Here is a 21,010-nt window from a genome sequence, read left to right as displayed (position 1 = left end):
AGAGAAAAGAGGGCAATTTAAAGTAGAAAGTGGTGCTAAAGAAAGAATAGACAGAAACAAAACAACTTCCTCCAAGGAGAACTTATTGTAATAAGAGAGAAAAAGTAGGATGGATCTAGGTTAGGTGAGGAGGGGCATGGGAACTTCATATTTTAATGGTTTTTACCAACACTGATTTTATTTCATTGTTTTCCTTTCTTTTACATTTTAAAGAGGGGAATAAGCTGGGAATGAGAGGATCAAACTTCATAATAGAATGGGTGAATTAGAAAAAGTCAAATTATTTGTTTATAAAAGCATATAGTTAAAATACAATTCATATCAAATTATAATGAGGGATTGCATTAGAAATATTACTCCTTAGTTTAATGCAAAAAAGAATTGTAATCATATCAGAGAAGAAGACAAAGGAAACAACAATAAAATTCTGAAAGATAAGCAGCTTATCATATATTTTTAAAGATAACATAGATAATGAAATGACACCACATGCATAGTTTTTAAACAATTATATGAAAAGTCAAGGGAACTACTGGGGGATCTAGTAAAACAAAAATCAGAGATTAGGAACCTCAGTTTTCACCTTTGAGATAGAGACAAATCCAGCAAAGTAGATCCTTAGCAAATGTTCATTCAACTGAAATAAATTTAAATAAAATATCTTGATGAAAAATTGGGCAAAAATTTCATATGATCAAACTTTGAAGATTACTCAATGAGAATTATAAGGGATATACACATTTCTCCCTTATGATACCTTTACAAGAACTAACTTTATTCTATGGCATGAAGAACTTGTCAACAAATGCAGAAAATGAGAAATAGTAAACAAATCCTTAACAAATTATAATGCATTGAGAGGCATGAGAAGCAGCATGGAACAGTGGAAATAGCACTGCCTCTGCTATTGGAGAACATGCTTCAAATACTTGGATGTATTTGAAGCTGCTAAAGCTCCCTTAGGCTTAGTTTTTACATTGGAAAAATAAGGAGGTTGGATTAAATGACCTTTGATATCCCATACAGCTGAAGATCTGTGACCCTATGTAAAATATTCGGTAAATTTAAAGAAAAAAATTCGGACTTAAATGGTAATTAAATAATGAATGGGTCAAAGAAGAAAGCATAGATATAACAGATAATTAATAAGCAATTTCAAAAATAGAAAAACACAACAGCTTATAGTATTAAGCTAAAGTAATGTTTAGGGAATAATTATATCTGTTTTGTCAACAAAGGATAAAAAAAGAAATAAATCAATTGAACAAATAATTTTTAAAAATAGAAATTCAACAAACTGATAATTCCCAAATAAACATAAAGGAGAAAATCTAAAAACAATAAAAAAGAAGCAAAATTGCAAACAGAATTTTGAGATGAAGAAAAATGAGCTTTTAATTTTTAAGATGACCAATAAAATAGGTATGCCATTAATTAATTTGAAAAGATTGAGGAATATAAAAAAACACAGAGATGGAAGAGAAAAACCAACTTATCAAAATAAAAAGTAACTATAAATTAAGAGGAAATTAAAGGAAGTTATCTGAACCCAAAATATACAGTTATGCTTCAACAAAACTGAACCTGTTAGGTGAAATAGATTAATATTTATAAAAATATAAAGCATTCTGATTAATAGAAGGAGAGAATCTAAACAACCATGACCCAGAAATAAAAATTGAACAAATCATAAGCAATTTTCCCCCACAAAAAGATATAGGTAGAGGTAGACCTGCGAGAAAAATTCTAACTATATAAAAAAAATAGATCTATTTTACATAAATTATTTACAAAAATTGGATCTAGAATGCACTTTACCAAACTCCTTCATATTAAGCAAATACAGTCTTGATAGATAAAACTGGAAGACATCAAGCAAGAATACACACACACACACACACACACACACACACCAAGAGTCCAGTATCACTAATGAACATTGAAGAAAACAAGAAAGATGTTATAGAATCATAATAAAGATATTCATGATAGCCCAGAATTCAGAGATGGTTGAATATTAAAACTACAAACACAAAAAAATGCCTACAAAAATCTTTTGTTAAAACACTAAAAAAAGAACACATGAATATTTTACTAATTTGACAAACAGCATATAAGACCAAGAGTTGACATTATTTTTCACAGACAAATCCCAGTAGTCTTTTGTGTTTCTTTTTTGTCTCAGATTAAAAGAAAATTTAGCTATTAAGTGCTAAACTAACATTTTCAGGGCAATATTGTTGGATCAATTATTAATTGCAAACATAAGAAATGTCAAATTCCATTCCAAGGAAAGAATTGTCCTTAGAATTTGTTTTGATTGTATCTGATCTCTCTATCACTTGGATTATTGTATGTCTAACTTGAAGTAAGGATTATTGATCTTTCCTGATCTGTTGAATCACACTTTGGGGTTTAAATTCTGACACTTCTATATTTTTTTTTACCTATTTGAGCAAGTAATTTAAGCACTCAAGCAACCAGGAACAATTCATTTGGCCTCTCTGGGACTTAGTTTCTTCATCTGAAAAGTGGAGGGATAGGACTAGATGATCTCTAAGTTCTCCTTTATCTTTGTTTCTAAGAAAACTCTTTGGTGATTGTTGGGCGTATTCATCTCTGAATATGAAAAATTGACTAACTTGTACAAAGATATGTTTCATTTTATTCCAATTCAACAAACATATATGCGGTGCAAGACATAAACTATTGTCTTATATTTTCAAAAAACATGGATAATCCTGCTTTTCTACCATAAATAATGTTATTGCCATTGTGAAGATTGAAAAAAAAAGTAGGTACAATGGAATGGATTCATATCACATAGAAAGTCAATTCCAGTCCTTAACCGAATCTGGAATTCACTGTCTTTTATGTCCATTCATTATCATTTTAGAAGGCTGTTGTTGGTGACCTGAGGGATAGTTTTTGTTCTGAAAAGTACTCATACCTGTCCCAGTTGCTCAGGCTTTGTTATCATGCTGAGGCTATCTGGAGGGCTTAATGGTGGCATTTAGAGTCTTTTTTTTTTGTGGAATGTGAAATTATTTCTACTTCTCATCACCAAAGAATTCATTCATTATGAGCCCGCACCTGGTTCTTCTCTTGTTCTAGCTGTTTTCCTCTTTGAGAGTTCTTACTGAATATGCAGACTTGTTAATTTTGTCTTTTTGTTTTCACTATAAGCCATTCATTGTCACTGACTCTGGTTCCTAAATATAATCCCCTCTCCCCCTTTTTGCCTATATCATCATAGGCTTCTGTCCTGTTCTCCAAAGCTCTCCTCACTATTCAGTTCCTTGCCTTTCTATCTATGAATCTCCAATAAGAACTTTCAAAATATATTTTATCCTGATATGTAAAAAAAAGACTAAACAGGGCTAAATAAGACACAGAAGTATAAAGAATAACTCAGTATCTCTGGAGCTAATTCATCAAGCTGTTTTTTTCCTTTCTAATTCAATCCCCTAAATATGATTTTCAATCCACTATCACAGATGAGTGTATTTTACACAATTTTAGATACTCTATTTTTACCACTTGAATATTCATGAGTATGCAAGATATTGCAAATAATAATGGAAATACTAATAATAGCTTACTTTAATGCCATTCTTTATGATTACAGAAGTCTAAATATATGTCAATTGAGATGTGCATCCTTTTAATCAATCAGATCTTTACTGTACTAGGTACTGTTGGGCATACCACAAGATAAAAGATGAAGTCTCTGCCCTGGAGGAGCTTATGGGTAAAAAGAACAATATAAACCATAGTACACGTGAAAAGGTAATTAGGAATAATGATAGTGATAACCCCTTTATATTCATGAGTAATAAAGATGTGAAATTTGAAAATTGATAGCTCACTTTATTCTGTATTATTTATTAATTATTGATTGAGGATTATACTTAATCACTAGAATCAGTACTTAGGAACTGGTTTGATTTAAAAGGACAGTTTGATTTCTTAATATTAGAGAACTTTTGCAATTCTCTGGGCTACAGCCTAGACTCAATCTATTTTACCCCAGAAGGGAGGAAGGATGAGTCTGTGATCATAAGATGTTTTACCTGGTCATAAGCCTAGCACTGGGCCACTCTAGTGGAGAGGGTTGCCTAATGTAAGACTTTTCAGATAATGTTGACTAACTGTGCTTTTCCCATTGCCATGGGTGCTGTAGAATTATTGAATTAGGCAAAATGTAAGCCCACCTTTGACTCTGATATAGGCCAATTACCATCTTAGTTTAATTTTCACCACAGAACTAGTTTTTAACACCTCCTGTCTTTTCAAATCTATAAAAAAGTGTCTGATGACTGTCAAAAGTGTTCTTGACTACTAAGGGGCTTGGGAATCTCACTTTATTAGCAGCTTCTAACCTTACCAATAAGTTTATTACGCTGAGAACTTTGGGTATACGTTTCTCATTGCAGATTTTTATTGTGACAAAAATAGCTTTGTGTCCCCTGTCCTGTTCTAATCAACTTTTTAATCTGTTGTTAGTATAAAGACAGAAATAGTTTGATGATAAGATTTGTGAATGATGCAAGGATAGAAGAGATAGTTAATATATTGAATGACAAAATTGGGATCTGAAGATATTTCAATACCCCAGTGGGGTAAATTAATATGTATGATACTTGAGGGCAAGGATGATCTATTGTTCCATCTTAATATCCCTAGTAACTAATGCAAATATTTAACAAATATTTGTTTATTTGATTCAGATAAAATTAAAGAGGAATGTCTGTAAAGCTCTATACTATAGACCTAAAATTAATTTGCATATTTATAGGATAGGGGACACATGACCTTAGAGATCTAGGAAAATTACCTGGACATTGTAGTGAAGTATAAGGTCAATATAATTCAGTAATGTGAAATGATATCTAAGAAAGTTAATGTTGGGTTGAGCTTCTTTAATCAGACTATTGTCTCCAGTATAAGGGATTGCTTTTGTCTTATAATAACATATCCTCAGTATTGTGTTCAACTTGGAGAGCTATATTTTAGGAGAGACTTTGACAAGCTAGAATAAGAAGATTTAAAACTATGTCATCTGAGGATACTCTGAAGTAATTAAGAATCTTTAGCCTGGAAAAGGAACTGAGGGAACACAATTTTATTTTCAAATATCTAAAGGGCTGTAATGTGTGAAGAGGTTTAGAATCTAAAGACAAAATAACAACCAACTGATTAATGGTTACATAAGACAGAGTTTCCTATTTCAAAAAAACAATTCAACAAACATTAAAAGTCTATGCTAGATACTGGAGCTATAAAAACAGAAAAAAAAATTCCATGTAGTTAAAGTACTTACCCTTTACTGGGAGGATATAACATGACCACACAAACAAGTCAATAAAAAAAGATATTCAAAGGCATTTCAAGAAGTAGGTTACGATTACTATTACTATTACTTACTATTAATGGAACTCAGCAAAGACTTGAACTGAACTATGTTTTATGTTCAAAGACTGAACTATGTTTTAAAGGAATTTAGGCATTCTACCAGGTGGAGGTGAAGACAGGATACATTTTGGACTAGAAAAACAGCCAATTCAAAGATTAAAAAAAATAATGTCATGTAGTGAACTGTTACCAGCTAGGAAGCTATGGAAATAGCCCAAGGAAAATGAAACAAAGACTTGAACAAATGTAATCTGTGTAAATGGAGAGAAAAGGATAGATGGATTTGAGATTCTCTGGATGTGTAATCAAAAGACTCAGTAACTAAATAGTTATGTGGAATAAGTAGTTGAGGCCACTGAGGTTTTGAGCCTGGTGACTGGAAAAATGGTGGCACACTCAACAGAAAAGGGGGAAATTAAGAGGCATCAAAGGTTCATAGATTTAGAGCTAGAATGGGGCCTTAGAGGTCATCTATTTCAACTTCTTCTTTACATAGATGAAAGAACTGAGGTCCAAAGAAATTAAATGATTTGCTTATGTTCACACACATAATAAGAGTCAAAAGAAGAATTTGAACCTTGTTCTTCCTGACCCCATTTCCAATGCTCTAACCACTATACTACATTGGTTTTCTAAATTTTTTTTGGAAACATGCACAAATAAATAATCACTTTGTCCTGTTGCTATTTTAAATTACCATCTCAATTTCCATTTTCAAGGTACAAGATGACAGATATTTTAAAATTATTTACAGGAAGTAAGGAACATGACCACAGAGCATATTTCCTCAAGAGAAGTTAAATATCCCCATCAAACAATCTTTGTTACCTTCAAACAAAGCTAGAGGCTGAACATCTTTAACAGATATTGATTGGCATGGTAAGCCAGAGTATTTTGACAGGATTTTGGCTCCTCTGAATGTTTATGGGATGTTCACCTTAGTATGAGGTCACTCCTCTCAGCTCACCTATGACTTGGTGTTGGATTTTCCCTTCCTTTTAAAACATATCAGCAACCATGGAGAAAGAATTCCTATACATTTCTCCTTTGCACTGAGAGAGACATAAGAAAATATTGACAACAAATCCAAATTCCTTTAAAAAAAGATATGTATTTCAATTTCTAACTCTCTCCCAAGTAAGGGAAGAGAAAGGATTCTGGATTCTGGATTCCTCTTTCCCTCAGTATCCTCCTTCAGGACCTCCCTGCCACAACCATATACACATAAAAATTCTCATGCATGCTTGCATAAGTCCCCCTAAGCTATGGGGACTTAAAGTAGGCTCCTGAGGCATGATACTTTTGAAGTAAATGAATGGATGGATGAATGAATGAATGAATGAATGAATGAATGAATGAATGAATAGAAAAATCACTTATTAAGTTCATATGTTTACCACATTATTAGGAGAGGTAACACAAATACAAAAGTGAGAGAGACCTTGTACTCAAGTTTTTCTTCTAAGAGAGGAAGACAATCTCTATAGAAGAGTTGTAGCAAAGAATTTCCTCATCCTCACTGTCCCCCCCTTTCATGTACTTCATAATCACTTGGGGGAGGGGTTAATTAGCACAATGATTCCACTTACCTGATTCTGACATCTCTAAAAAGTAATTAGTCCATGTCTTGTCATTCACATTTGATACAAGCATTTGGTTTTAGTATTTATTTCTCTCTCCATTTGGAATCTTCTTTTTCTTGTATAGAAAATCACAAGTAACTCAAGAAAGGCTTGCAGAAGTTGATATCAATTTACATTCAACTAGTACTGCTCAGTAGGAAGAAATATTAGTCCTGGAGACAAAAAACTGAGGTTGCCTTGTATAAAAGCCATTTAGAGACTTCTGTGTTGTGCTGACAAAGATAGAATGAACAAAGGAATCAAAGTGAACATTTAAATACAATCAGAATCATATTCTCTCAATCTTTTCTTTTATATTTTCAGTGTTCCCAGGAGATAAAGGAATCCAGAACTATCCTCAAATTGGCATATAATATACTTCACAATTTCTGCTTTCTCCTTTGAAAAGTATGCAATGTAAAGGTTCATTTTCTTCTCTTTGGCATAACCATGGTAAGTACATACATACATACACAAATAGGCAAGGATTGAATAGAAGAGAGCAAATCTACATTTACATAGAAATAGCAACCAAATTCAAAAATACAAATATTACAGCCTTTCCTTTTTTTTCTAATGCCACAGAAAAGATTTTTTTTTTCCTCATGGCTTTAAACTATTCTGCATATTTTACCAGAGTTCCTTAAATAGTTGTACTGAAATGAACTTTTTTTTCTATAGATTCTGATTAATTTATAAGACTACTTCGTGTCTCTATTCTTTTAAAATTAAATTTATTTTTCTAAATTAACAAAATATTATTTTTTCACCATCCCACCCCACTTTCTACATAAGAAAAAGGAAAATTAAAAAAATTGTTTTAAATATGTAGAGTCAAGTAAACTTTACCACTTGTGTTCTGGAACTGATCTGATATATTTTGTCAAGAAATTGCCCCTTAAAACAAAGTTAGTGCTCTCTTCTGTACAAAGAGAATTATAATAGTTGTGCAAGCCTCTTTGCAATAGAATTCTTTTTTTTCCTTTGCTTTTTGGAGAGGGGAAGGTACGTCAGTTGGGGTTAAGTGACTTGGCCAAGGTCACATGACTAGTTTTTGTGTTAAGTGTCTAAGGTTGGATTTGAACACAGGTCCTCCTGAAACCAGGGCTCTATTCACTGTACCACCTTGCTGCCCCATCACAGTAGAATTCTAGAAAGAATTTGTTCTGAGTAATAAGAAATGGAAATATAGGGACATAGAAGGGAGCAATGGAGGGTTGCAGAAGTAGGGTTGTAGTTTGTTATTATTATTGTTTTGTCACTTCAGTTGTATCTGACTCTTTGTGACTCAGTCATGGGGCTTTCTTGGTAAAGATAGTGGCGTGGTTTCCTCTTTCCTTCTCCAGCTCATTTTACAGATGAGAAATTGAATTAAACAGGCTTCAGTGACTTGCCCAGGTCCACACATCTAGTGTCTGAGGCTGGATTTGGAACCAAGCCTCCTGATTCCAGATCTGACCCTCTATCCACATGCCACGTAGGGATGGGGGTGGGGGGATACAAAGACAGCAGTAATTCAGTGTGTATCAGATGCCCCATCTCCACAAGAGAAGAAACTATCTGGCCCTGACAAATTTCCAGAATCAAATATCCTAAGGTCCACTTCAGTCACTGAAGAGAGATATGAGCTTTTAGGATAATCAATGCCACCTTTTGACTCCTCCTGTGAAAATAGTCAAAACACACAGGTATTTGTTCCAGTTTTTTTTTTTAATTTCCAATATTCAGTTAGTATTCTGAATAGATTGGAATTGGTTCCAATTAGTGTTGAGACTTTATTGATACTTAAAGAATCTGAATAAAACAATGTCAGAATGTCCACTGCATTTTTGACACCAGCAACATCTTAAGGAAATTTCAAGGTCATTTCAATTTATCCTGAGTATATTTGGTCCCTTAGTACTCCAAAGCCAAAACCTACAAGAGGCCATATAAGTGTTTTCCTCAATTGTCTTGCATAGAATTATTAGAATTTAGTAGTCATCTGTGATCCATTGTGAAGGACAGAAATAAAATCTACATTCCCAATTTTTATAGATTCTATCTTAGGTACTATGACACTGGTGGAAAAGAGTTCAATAGGAATTGCTGATGAGTTAATTGTCAGTATTTGATGGTATCTGGGTGATTGTATCAACAATGCAGTATTCACAATGCCTACAGTAACTATAAATATGTTGATGTGGTTATTAATTACAAAATGTAACAGGATCTCTACATAGGAGCATAACTAGAATATTTATTCAAATACCATAAAACTGAGTCCCAAAACCAGAAAGTCAAAGCCATCACAGTATTCATGGAGTTGGCACATGTAGTTAATGCAGTAAACACCCAGATTCTCAAGCCTTCAAAACAGAACAGGCTACCTCAGGCAAAGATCCTCCTCTCCTCACTCACATTAACCACTCAGTCTCATTGCAGTTCAATCCCAGCAGCTCGGCCCCTCTGCAGTTCCTATCCCCAGCAGTCCTCAGCAGGAGTCCTTAGCAGAAATTTTGGCAGGCTCAAAAAAATAAAATGAGTTTGCCCTGCCACTGTTGCTGCTGCTACTACCGGCACTGGCTCCTACTTTGCTCCAGCTCCTCCCTGTCCCACCCCTTCCTGCTATGTCAGCAAGTTCAAGGGTCATGGAAGATCTTCAAATCCCATGACCATAGGAGTGGCCAGATAGCACAGCAAGTAAGAGCACCGGCCCCAGTGTTGGGATGACCTGGGGATCGAATCTGGCCTCAGACACTTAGCACCCACCCAGAAACACCTGGCCGTGTAACCTTGAGCAAATTACTTAACCCCAATTTCTTTAAAAAAAAATCCCATGGCCATAACAGTGACCCTTCTCTTGTCCCACTTTCTTTTCCCTGGGATTGACCCTGTAATCCTCAGCTTCTGAAGTATCAAGGCCCCATTCTCTTCTCCAGTACATTTAGCCTGTATGTAGCAATTTTTTCCATGGTTGTAAGAGAAATCAAGTCTACCTTTTTGATAGAGGGAGATCAATATATTGTAGTCTCTATGTGCTTATCTCAGGAGTTTTCCAAGAAGGCCAATTTCGTCTATGCCATTTTCCTCCAGAATTCCCTCTCCCATCCCACTTTGAGTCTCTGTTTCAACTTCTGCACCACTAGAGTAATTGTTCCACCTCATATCTTTGTTCATGTTTTATCATGTGTTTCTGGATCATTTACATATGAAACTTCCCACTGGCCATCTTCACAGTCACCTTTGGGTAAAATTTTCATGTTTTCATATTCTAAGAATTCTTCACAACTCAGTATATTTTGATTAAAGACCAAATTACATAAATGTCCTCCACTGAATTCATTTGTATTTGAAACTTGCACTTATTTATTCCCACTGGACTTTATCTTTGATACCCTCAGAGAAGAAAAATTCAAATAGCAGAAGTTTCATGACAATTGATGGATAAAACTCTTCTCAAAATAAGCCATTGTTAGGATTAATTCAGATTCCAAATACAACAGATATAATGATTGAATTAAAAAATCAAGATGATAAATAAATTCTGGTAATATTGTCATCAAAAGTTCTTGGGCAATGTTGAAAAAAAAAGACAGAAAAAATTAATCCCAGTTTGAAATCCCCACTATAAAGCTTTGGCTTCCATTTATGAGGCAGATTTGTAAAATATGGATTCATTCATAAGAACAGGAGTCGGATACTTTTTTTTTTTTTATAAATGGTTAGATAGTAACTATTTTAGGCTTTGTAAGTCGAGATGAAAATAAAAGATACTGGGTACTTATAAAATAGAAAATATTTATATAAAATTTTATTAATGAATTTCAAAATATAATGGTAACAATTAATAATAATGTGATTACATAGGCCTGTTAATAGGAAGAATAAATTTCTTCTTGGTGGATAACATTTTGCTTAATTGTGGTTCAAAATTAGTGTACTCTTTTTTCCAAATTCATTGCAAATAATAATCTATTAATACTTATAATAAAATTTAATATATTTCATGTTTGAATATGTCTTTTTGCACATATAGGCATTGATAAATACTGATATTATGCCACAGGCACATGATTTTAATTGATCATATTCATCACTTGGAGGGCATTCATAGAATTCTATTACATTTTTCTCTTCCTTTTTTTCTTTTAGCATGTTATTACATTGTAGATTAATAACTTCTGATTAAAAATTAGGTGGAAACTCCTCAATTATAGTTAAATGATTTTGAAGAGTTGAAATGTATTTAGCATTTACTTGCATTTGATTCCAAAAATTAAATGTTGCTGGAAATTTGTGTGGAAATGGAAACCTCAGTTCTTGTTTTAACTTTTGAGGTCATAAGAACTGTATAAAGCAGATTGACTTCATTTGTGATTCAAATGTTAGTTGTTCAATTAACTTTCCTAAACTATAAATTTCACATAAAGACCTATGTTTGCTCTTTAATATTAGAGGAAAATATCAATTTTGCAGCAAAAACTAATTTCCAAAGCTATTCATTGTTTCATAATATTGGTTGAGGATAGCTTTTCACAACCAGAAAAAAAAAGATTCAATTTTGTCCCTGAGTACAAAAAGAAATTGTGATAAAACTTTTTTCCCCTTTTCTTATTTTGACATTATGGGCATATACTTTTAATAGAGAAAAAAATTAAACACTACAGTTTGGCAATATATGGCACTTGAAACTGAGTCATTATAATTCATAGTACACTGAGTAACAGTGAAAAGAAATGGTCTCCATCACAACTACTCAATTCTGATATTGTAGCAGAAAAGCAGCCAAAGGCAATGCATGAACAAATGAGAGTGACCGTGCTATGGACAGATTCATCCACAATTGTTTATGAGCAATGATGTTAAATACAGGAAACCATTTAATTGATTATGTAACAGAATAAATAAAAAAATAAGAGATAAGAATTGTCCATCCCTTAACTCTCCTCAACTGGCTAATTTCTCTCAGTACTCCTGCCACCTGAACTAACTCTTTCCAGAAACACAGACACAGACACACAGATATAGATACAAAGACACACACACACACACACACACACACACACACACACCTCCCAGATTGTTCATTTAGATGTTATCTCTCATAATCTAAATAAAGGAACTGCAGACTAGGCAAACACTGGCTAATGTCCATGCTGCCATGGAAGAACTTCTTCCTCTTTCTTCAATATTCTTTTCCATAAAATCCCAAAGCTTTCAATGTCACCATATGTGAAAAATTCTGCTCTTCATAACCCAATCTCCTCAGTTCAGGCACTGATTTCAAGTTTAGTTTCCTCTCTTCTCAAATTAGAAAGTACTGTATAGCCTAGGGGTTTGGGTGACTAGTTATATGTAAGGTGAATTTTAGTGTGTGTAAGTGGATATTTATTATTCTTTCTCAGAGTTTAGTTTCCCAGGATCCATGACCATAACAATCTCTATTTCCCAGGCTCATGACTTGTAAACAAATACCTCCACCATGCTTCTGTAGCATTATATAATAATAAATAATATAAACACTTGTGCTTATATTGTAAATATCCACTGCAACTGTCTAGTTAGATGTAACAGTGAGATAATATAAACTTATGAGGCTATTGCTGGCAAGATGCCTTCTTTGGCTGTTGCCTTATAAAGCAGATGGGCACTAGTCAGTGAGTAGGGAACCCTTAGGGTTGAATGCACAAGCTGGAATGCTGTGTGTGCCTTGATTGACTTCCATCAAGTCTTGGTGGCAATGTGTGTTTGCCTCAACTGGCCTCCATTGAGGCTTGGGGGCATTTAGGGGAGTGCACAAGTTGTGTCTGTCTCAATTGAACCCATGAAGATGTTGGAGTAGTTGCCCTCCTCTGAGTAAGGTTTTTAGGGAATGCTGTAGGAATTGGTGCTCCCCATTGTCAGCAACCCCTTTGAGAAGCCTAGACTAGAATAAAGATTATTAACCTCTTCAAAGTTGTCTTTCTGTCCCTCCTTCTTGACCAGATCAAGACTGAACCTGTGCTAGCAACCTTCCTGAGTGCTTGTGTCATCTGTCTTACACCAGTCAACACCTTGCCAAAGGATGTATCTGTAATGGCAAGCACAAAAGTGGTTCAAACCTTGTTTCAGCTATTAAATTAACACCTTGTTTCAGTCTGTTAAGAAACAGAATGTGTGAACTCCACAGCTTGTGAACTCTTGGGGAGGAGCTAATGACTATATAAAGAGAGCAGCAGGGCTAGAGACAGCAGGAACTGAAAAGAGGACTCTTGTGGTGGCAGAGTCAAAGGAGATACTTGTGGTACTCTGGCAGTCTGTTTGTCTGCTCTGTCTGTGTTGATATTTGTGATACTTTGTACAGAACCCCTGGGACCTTACTGGAAGCCCTGAAAGGATTTTCTGGTTGTATGTGTACAGAAGTCCTGGAGGAGGGTTTTGGAGGTCCTGGGATTTTACTGATGATTTGTACTGACCTCTTGGACCTTGTTTGTGGGTCAGTGTTGATTTCTATGTTGATGATTTGTGTCGAGTTCTCAGATCTTGTTGGTGGATCTGAGTTGATTTCATAGGCAGATAGTGAATTGATGATGGTGCCAGTAATGTGTATGCATATTATTGTGGCTCTGTCAAGCTTTGTCTTCCAAGAAACAAGAACTGTGAAGAACTTGAGATGGACTGGACACTGTGAGCTTCAATATGGAATGGGAACTGGACAACAAACTGCACAAGGAACTGTGAGCTGCCTGCTTTTGAATTCAGGTGACAGTTGGAGCTGGGACCATGGAAGAAGAACCATTGAAACTGAGAGCCAGCCTTAAGTCAAGCCTGAAAAAAGACTTTACTTGGATATTATGTACTGACTGAGAAGATAGTGATTTACTTGTGACCAAGGGGTGGATGGCCTGTGTATTTTCCACTACCCCTTAACAGGGTATTAAATAGTGACTAATGACTGAGTAGTGACTGATGTTGAATAGAGACTGATGACTAAATAGACTAAATACTGACTGATTTGTAACTTAGTGTGCCCCATGAGTGGAGAAATTTCACTATTGTATTTTGTGACTCTTAAGGAGGAAAACCTCCTTAAGGATGATTGAATGATTGAGTTATTAAATGATAGTACTTTGTTGAAAACTATTGTGACCACTTTGGTGAAAACTATGTGGCCATTTTAGTTATGTCATTGTGAAAGCTGTATTTTGATTTTCTGTGATAAGTTTTAACATTGTGAATGCTGTGCCTTGATTTTCTGTGAATGTTTTACTTTGATTTGTTACTGAATAGAGTGTTCACTATACTGTGTAATCAGAAGCTTAAAAGCTGTTTACAGTAGCATCCTTCTGGAAAGCTGCCTGTGCATGGCATTACAGTATCTAACCTCTTCCTGAGGTGGTTGAAAAGAGAAAAGGTAGGTCCTGGAGAGGAGACTTCTAGGGGAGTAGTGTGTCAAAGGACCATGGGAATGGGAATGAACAATTACTCATGAGGATGTGAACATGAGGAGGCCCACCAGGATGAAATTTAACTTCTGTGAACACATTACTAGATACATTTGGCTTCAACATATTTTATTTAATTGTGGCTAACATTTTATTGAAATCTTTTGTTTTTATGTTACATTTATTTCCAAATGATTCTATTCTCTCCCTTCTCCAGGGAGCTTCTTTTTGTTAAAAATATTTTTTAAAAATGAAAAAAAAATTATTCAGCTAATTAAAAGGGATCTCAAACCTATCTGAGTTCCTATGCAACAATCCACATCAATAATCCTCTATATCTTCAATGAACTGTGGGAGGTACATTTCCTTATTTTCTTCTCTAGGGCCAAATGTGGTCATTATAATCACAGATAATTCAGTTTATTTAATTGTTTTTTATTTACATCTTTATAGTTGCTATGTATGCTATTTTTCTATTCCTTGTTTAATTTTTAAATAGTTTTCAATGAATCCCCTTGCTCTTCATCATCTTTCTCTTGTTTTATTTTTGCTTTGTTTTGTTTTTATTTGCTTTGGAAAAGCATCTTGGAAGCAAGGTCAAGGCAGTTGGAACAGAAAAGCCTGGGAGGAGGGGTGGTACAGAACAGGTTCAGATTTGATTAATTGTGTGTGAGTGTGAGAACTCCCAGAATCCTCCTGTTATAACCTAACCCTCTTGCATAGGATTAGAAGCCCACATTTCTAGAAATCTCTCTTCATGATTTACTTTTCTATTCCTTTGCCTGCCATTAGCTAAACATTTTCTGTCAGTATCTAAGTGGAGAGGAAGCAAAACCACTTTTAGCTTGGTGTTTTATGGTGATCCATATCAAATTGGTCCCATGAAATACACTGTAGGCTGGAAAGCCTCCTGCATTAAGCAGACAGCTTCTCTGATGTACTGTTTAAGGCCTTGGAAATCAACCAAATTCAGAGGTATAGTTGTTCATATATCTCATATCTTATTTTTAAGTTTTTTTAAGGGCTTTCATCCTGTCTCAACTTTTAGATTGTCATTTCCTCATAAACAACTACTGTGTCCATTCTTTGGGTGTCTCCTTCAGGGTCTAGTGCAGTATTGTGTATGTAAGGATGCTCTGTATATATGATTAGCTGACTGGCTTGTTTGTTCAAGATAAGTAAATAACTGGATACCCAGAGAGCTCAACACTGACTTCCACACTATGTGATCCCCCAGAGCTTGTGCTCCATGGCCACTCTCCACACTAAAGGGACAGGAACAGAGAAAGGTCCTGCAGGAAAAGAGGCATATTTCAGCTGCTACTGTGATTTGGCCTTTGAAACACACTCAGCTGGGGGTAATAGAAAAAGATGAAAAGGGGAAAAGCCAATGAGCTGTGGAATTCTGTTCTTCTGTAGTTTGAGATAGGAACAGTGATTGATTTAGAGAAATAAAAGAGAGGAGAATAAAATGTAAGTTACCCAGATACTTTACAAATGCAGAGTTCACATACTCAGAACTAAATAGGGCAGTTTTGATTTGACAATGAACTTTCCTATAAATCACAACAGACTGCCTCCAGCCCTTTCTTTGTGTAGGTGAAACATTCTCAAAGTCAAGAGACATCTGGTCACTACTAAGTATTAAAACCATTTTAATTTAAGAGCCCATCAGTTGGGCTCACATCCTCTATGAATTACCAAGAACTTTAAGAAGCTGTAAAAATATTTATTTGCACTGATTGTAGGACACAGACAAATTATCTGATTTCTCTGAATTTTATACTTTTTTCTATCACTTATTTTTAAACTTAGTAACCAACAATAAAAAAGTGTTCAAATATACAGGATAGAAAATAAATGATTGAACATAAAACCATGTAATCTGTTCATTGCAGTTTTCTTTTTTATGTATATTTTCCTATTTTTTTCATTTTTCAAATGCTTTATTAACTTCTGATTTACATCATTCATTTCTGCCAGATTTTGAGTTGCAAATTTTCTCCCCGTTTTTCCCCTACCCACTGCTTCAAAATAGCAGTCCCACAGGATATACCCTCCTCCAATCTGCTCTCTCCCATATTTTCTCCCATACACCTTTCGAATTTTCCAGTAGGGCATGGTGGATCTCTATGTCCCAGTGTCTGTATATTTTATTTCCCAATTACATGTAAAATAGTATAAATAATAGTATATATATTTAAACATTTGATTTTAAAACTTTGAATTCCAGATTCATTCCCTTCCTCCCTTGTCACCCACACTTACTGAGAAGATAAACATTTCAGTATAGTTTGTACATGTGTAGCTAATGCAAAACAATAACATAGTAGATATATTGTAAAAGACTGACTATATTTCCCTCCCTCCTATCCCACCTCCCACTTGTTCTATTCTCTACTTTGATCCTGTCCCTTTTCAAAAGTGGGTGCTTCCAACTTCCCTCCCCCCCCCAGCTTGCCATCCCTTCTATCATCCCCCCTCTCATCCCCTTACCCCCTACTCTCCTATAGGGTGAGATACCCTATTTAGTGTGTATTTCATTCCCTCCCCAAGTCAAATTCAACGAGAGTAAGGTTGCCCCATTCCCTTTTGCCTTTCTATTCTTCCCCTCCATTGTAACCATTTTCCCTTGCCTCTTCTATATGAGATAGTTTACCCCATTTGTCTCTCCCCAATAGTTTACCCCATTTGTCTCTCCCCATCTCCTCTCATTATATTCCTCTCTCACCTCTTAATTTTGCCTTTTAATTATCATCCCTTCTTGTTAAATTGGTCCTGTGCCCTCTATCTATGTATACCTGTAAACATATATACACATATTAACATATGTATTCATATGCCCTTATACCCTCAAACACACACACACAACACACACACACACATATATTTCTATTCCCTTCAACTATTTTCATACTGACAAAAGTTTCATAAATTACAATTATTGTTTTTCCATGTAGGAATGTTAATAGTTTATCTTTGATAAGTTCCTTATGATTTCTTTTCCCTGTTTACCTTCTCAAGCTTCTCTTGCTTCTTGTATCTGAATGTCTACTTTTCTATTCAACTCTGGTTTTTTCAGCAAGAATGCTTGAAAGTCCTCTATTCCACTGAAGGACTATATTTTCTCATGAAATATGATACTCAGTTTTGCTGGGTAGGTGATTCTTGGTTTTAATCCCAGATCCTTTGACCTCTGGAATATCATATTCCAAGCCCTTCAATCCCTCATTGTAGAAGGTGCCAGATCCTGGGTTATCCTGATTGTGTTTCCACAATATTCAAATTGTTTTTTCCTGGCTACTTGTAATATTCTATCCTTAATCTGGGAATCCTGGAACCTGGCTATAACATTCCTAGGAATTTTTTGGGCAATCTTTTTCAGAAGGTGATTGTTAGATTCTTTCAACCTCTATTTTGCCCTCTGGTTCTAAAATATCAGCACAGTTTTCTCTGAGAACTTCCTGGAGGATGATTTCTAGGTTCTTACTTTGATCATGGCTTTCAGGCTGTCCAATAATTTTTAAATTATCCCTCCTGGATCTATTTACCAGGTCAGTGTTTTTTTTCAATTACATATTTCACATAGTCTTCTATTTTTTCATTGGTTTGTATCTGTTTAACAGCATCTTGATTTCTCATAAAGTCATTAGCTTCCATTTGCTCCAATCTAATTCTGAAGCAGTGATTCTCCTCATTGAGCTTTTGAGATCCTTTTTCCATCTGGCAAATTTGGCTTTTTAAGGCATTCTTCTCCTCATTGCCTTTTTGAGCCTCTTTTGCCATTTGAGTTAATCTATTTTTTAAGGTGTATTTTCCTCAGTCAGGCTGTTGACTCTCATTTCACAATTTTCTTGAGTTGTTCTCATTTGTCTTCCCAATTTTTCCTTTACTTCCCTCATCTACTTCTTAAGGTCCTCTACGGCCTGTAACCAGCTCGTATTTTCCTCTGAAGCTTTTGGTGCATTAGTTCTGACCTCACTGTCTTCCTCCTGTTCCATGCTTTGCTTCTTTTTGTCCCCAAAACAGGAGTTTAATGTTGGAATCTTCTTTCTGCTTTGTTTCCTTTGCCTGGTTATGTTGCCCCTCAGTCACTTGACCCCTGGGCTTTTTGCCACAGTAGGATTCTGCCACCAGACAGGGGAGCTTTCGTCCCAAACATTGGGGTTTTCTTGGCTGCTGGAGGTATTAGATGGGTGCCCTCTCTGAGGCCTCCACATGCTCTACCAAGCTGGAGACACACCCCAGGACCTCCACCCTAGACTACAATCCAGATCCAAGAAGGTTAAAGCAAGAGCAATTATCCCTTAGATTGGTCGCTTGCTCCCCCTATATTCTGCAGTTCAGGAGCTGAAGCTACCCCATGGTGCTGGCTGCCTGTGCTGTGTGTTTCAGCGGCATCTTGCTCTGGGGGCAAAACCCTATGCACTCCCACTTACTGGGTCCCAAAATTCAGACTGCACTGACCTCTCACTTTGTCCTTCACATTTATGTGTTGATAATTCTGGAAATGGCCACAGCTGCTTTTGATCTGGAGTCCTTCCTGCTGGCAGATGGTCAGACCTGTCCTGGGCTTAAAACCTCTGGCTCACAAAGGCCTGGGCTTGCCTCCCCGAGTACTGTGCTGGCTGATTTCTGCCAGCCTGCAGGCCTGTCCTCAGTGGGAGCTTAGCTTCTCTGTGTCATTTTGTGGGTTCTGCAGCTCCAAAGTTTTTTTTCAGAGTCTCCTTTTTACATTGATTGGGGAAGGTGGAAGCTGGAGCCAATTGTAGGTCCTGCTTCTACTCCACCATCTTGACTCTACCCTATTTTCCTATGTGCTGTTTTTTTGAGAACGGGTCTCCTCTTGCACACACTGTAAGTGTAATGGCCATTCATGGTTTCCATTCTCTCACACATTGGAATGGAAACTTTGACCTGCTCCCTTTCAAATATCATCTGATTCATTCCTCTTCAGGCATCTTGGTTCCCCTCACTCACCTTTACATCCCCCACATCTGTCCTTGGATCACCTTATCGGTGCCAGATTTATAAAGAGTAATGGACTTTATCCCTTATGAAGACCAGTATTCAACCTTCCTCAGCCTCCCTAGTAGCAGGGATTAGAGGCATATGCCATCATACTCATTTTATATTTACTATACTAAGAAAATGTCATAATGAAATTGGTAGGGGACCTTGTAGAAAAGGTTTTGAGTTATAAATAGATAGAAGATTTTAGAAGAAAATTATTTTCACTACCACAAAAGGTAAAAATATAAAGATTCAAGAATGTGCATTAAAATGTATTTAAAATATAAAATTATCAACTATGAAACCTATTACAATCTTTAAGGACATAGAAATAGCTTTGTTGGAATGTGAAAACTATTTTGAACCTCTATTGTAGGAATATCTCACAAAGTCCAGATCCTTTGGCCAATGAACCAGCAAAGGTCATGTTTTTTTTTTTTAATACCTTCAGTTCAAAATAATCCTGTCATTGAGAAGTGGGTGTTTTTACAGGAAACATCTCTTGCATAGCAACTGGCATCAATTAAAGAACTTAATTCTTGGAGATATGAAAGTACTACAAAGTTTGGAAACATCCATTTTTTAAGGCTGCTGTTTGGTGACCTGGTTTTGAGGAAAGAAATGTAAAACAGGAGTCAGTCTTAGCTTGCTCTAAGAAAGCACAGGTTCTTAATGTCATATGCTAAGTCTTAGTCACCACTACTATATATAGATGGAGTTAGGGGGAGAGAACAGACATCCATTCTTTCCTACTCTCTTATTAGAAGTCTGAGAGAGAGAGTTGATAAAATTCCTATTGATATAGTGAAAAAAGAGAAAGTTGGAGATTTTCTCCAGCTTTAACAGTCTACTGGGAAAATGATTTTTCCTGACTCATTTGCCAGTTATTTTGGATATAATTCCCAAGTAGGAACAGCTAGGAACCAATCAGAAGTCTTTGTACATACATATACTTTAGATAAGAGCACATTCCCAGTTTTATGAAAGATGCCACAATATGGTAGAGCAGTAGACAAACATGATTATTACATGAATGTAATTACTTTTGTACATGTATGTATATGTTTCTTCATGGGGTTAATAATAGCACCTACCTTGTAGGATTGTAGTAAGGATAAAATGAGACAATATTTGTAAAATGTTTAGCACAGTGCGTGATACATAACAGGTGCTTAATAAATCCTTCATTCCTTTGTTCCTTCATTCCTTCCTACCATCCCACTGGAATAGAATTTAAGATATAAAGATAGGAACTGCTTCATTTTCCCTTCTTGGGCCTATTCCTCATTTATGGGCTTCAGAAATCATGTCTCTCCTACTGTTTCATTCTAGATATTGTCTTACTACTACTTGTAACCCCCTTGCTATAGAGCATACATGTCCCTTTATCCAGACAACTCACCCTATAATATTCTTCCATAAAACCTGGACAGCCCCCACTCACTTTCCCAGTTAGTGAATTCTTCCTCAAATCCTCCATCATGTGGAAATGCCCAGGTTGTCCTGCCTTTATTCTAATTCTCTTCATATTATTCAATCTTCAGAATCTATCCT

The sequence above is a fragment of the Petaurus breviceps genome, unplaced genomic scaffold (assembly GCF_028583685.1).
Source record: "Petaurus breviceps papuanus isolate PSGF00001 unplaced genomic scaffold, PetGlider_PUasm1.0 90734, whole genome shotgun sequence".
NCBI lineage: Eukaryota > Metazoa > Chordata > Mammalia > Diprotodontia > Petauridae > Petaurus > Petaurus breviceps.
This window is presented reverse-complemented; position numbering follows the sequence as displayed.